Raw genomic sequence first — 2,500 nt, 5'->3', positions numbered from 1 at the left:
AGGGGAGAGGTGGAAAAAAGGATGGACAGAGAAGGGCTGAAGGATGGGACGGAGAGTAGTAGATAAGGGGAAAAAAGAGAGAAAGGGGAAAAAGACCAAACGAAGAGACGAAAAGAGAAATAATATAGAAAATGAGGGGGGAAATGAGACAAAGAGGGAAAGGAACGGGGACGGGAGGGGGGTAGGGGAGGGGGGGAAGAAAAGGGGTCCTGTGGGAATGAAGTGGGGGGGGGGGAGGTCAGCAGATGTGAGGGGAATTACGTTATAGCTTCATTTCTCGCCAATGTGTGTGGGGGGTGTTTGCAGTATGTACATAAAAGGGTAGATAGATAAATGTTTATTGATATAGGCTGTACTCTCATAGATGCAGATAGAGCTTGGTATAGGTGAGGGTGTATATGCATATACATGTATATGTATATGTATATATTTATATGTCTATATATATGTATGTATATGTGTGTGTATATATGTATACACACGCACACACACACCACACACACGTGTGTATATATGTATATATATATATATATATATATATATATATATATATATTAATATATATATATATTATATATATTATGTGGTGTGTGTGTGTGTGTGTGGTGTGGTGTGTGTGTGGTGTGTGTGTGTGTGTGGGTGTGTGTGTGGTGTGTGTTTATAATATATATATTATCTGTCTATATATATGTATGTATATGTGTGTATATATATGTAATACACACACACACACACACACACACACACACACACACACACACACACACACACACACACACACACACACACACACCACACACACACACACACACACGTATATCACAATATCACTATATATATATTATATATTATATATATGCATATTGATGATGTTATTTATATATATGCGTGTGTGTGTGTGTGTGTGTGTGTGTGTGTGTGTGTGTGTGTGTGTGAATGAATGTAAGTATGTATATACACACAAACACAACACTACACATCCCTTTCTTAAGTGAAATACGGCAACGAATTCCCGCAGAATTCATGTGGCCTCTTTTTAAAGATCCAAATCTGAACAACATTGTAAGAGCAGTCTTTCTGATTAAATGCATTAGCTGTGGGATGTTATCTTCAGGACTTTATAGAATAATGGCGCTCGTAATTCAAGCTCTTGGACTCGCTCTGAAAGGTTAAGATACAAGAAGGAGAGAATGAGTTGGAGGGAGAGGGAGAGGGAGAGGGAGAGGGAGAGGGAGAGGGAGAGGGAAAGGGAAAGGGAAGAGAGGGAGGGAGAGGGAAAGGAAAGGGAAAGAGAGGGTGGGAGAGAAGGTGAGAGGGAGAGGGAGAGGGAGGGGAAGGGGAAGGGGAAGGGGGAGTGAGGGAGAGAGGAAGAGAGAGAGAAAGGAAGAGGATGAGAAAGAGAAAGGGAGAGGAAGAGAGAGAGAAAGGGAGACGGAGAGAGAGAGAGAGAGAGAGAGAGAAAGAGAGAGAGAGATAGAAAGTGAGAGCGAGAGCGAGAGAGAGAGATATAGAAACCGAGAGAAAGAAATTATTGCAAAAGGAACGTTTTATTTTTTTATCGTAGGAAAGATAAAGGTTGTTTACATTTCTTAAAAGTTTATGCGTCATTTAGTTTACTTTATATAAACGAAATTTTTGTGCCCGTTTGTCCGTATATGTATGTGCTTATTTAAGATTTTTAGTGTGTGTATGTATTACGTGTATGTTTATAAAAGTGCCTATTGTGAAAGATAGAAAATATAATCAGAGAAAGAGAAAAAACGCAAAATTAATAGATGAATAAACATATTTAGATATGAAATGATAGACAAATAACGAAGGGAAAGGGAACAGTTAACTCTATGATAGAGATAATTTGATATACATATACACTACATACACCCCCCCTTCACCCTCACCACCCCCATCCTCTCCCATCAACCCTGTCTCCCCCCACCCCCTCATCACGCCCCTCCCTCAACACATGCCATAAACCTCACTCTCATCACCACTCATCAGACCAACGGTTGTTGTTATGATTATAAAGTTGTTTTGTTTATTACGGGGATTAAAATGAATGACAGAGAAAATACTAACCCACTGCCGGATTATTGCTTGGGATTTGGGGGTGAAAGGGGGTAAGGGGGTGGGGGTGGGGTAAGGGGGATAGAGTGTTCGTGTTTTTATGTTGTTGTTGTTGTTGTTATCGTTGTTGGTGTTATTCCTTTGATAGTAAAAGATAATGGTTATGTGAGTTTTAGTGAGGACATAGGACTGAGCCAATTGTAGATAGCATGTTAGTTAAGAAATATAATTGAATATAAAAACTGGGGACCAAAAAAGAAAGGTAGATAATATTAACTATAATAATAAAACTATTACCGAAAAGAAATAAACGAAGAAAGTAAATATTCAGGACCCCCCCAAATAAGGTAAAAAATAAATAAATAAACAAATAAACTGTGTTGCGAAAAAAGTAAGCCAATAAAACGCAACAATAAAAATGCAACAGATGAACAAA

This window comes from Penaeus monodon, chromosome 12, assembly GCF_015228065.2.
Source record: "Penaeus monodon isolate SGIC_2016 chromosome 12, NSTDA_Pmon_1, whole genome shotgun sequence".
Classification (NCBI taxonomy): Eukaryota; Metazoa; Arthropoda; class Malacostraca; order Decapoda; family Penaeidae; genus Penaeus; species Penaeus monodon.
Note: the sequence above shows the minus strand (reverse complement) of the source record.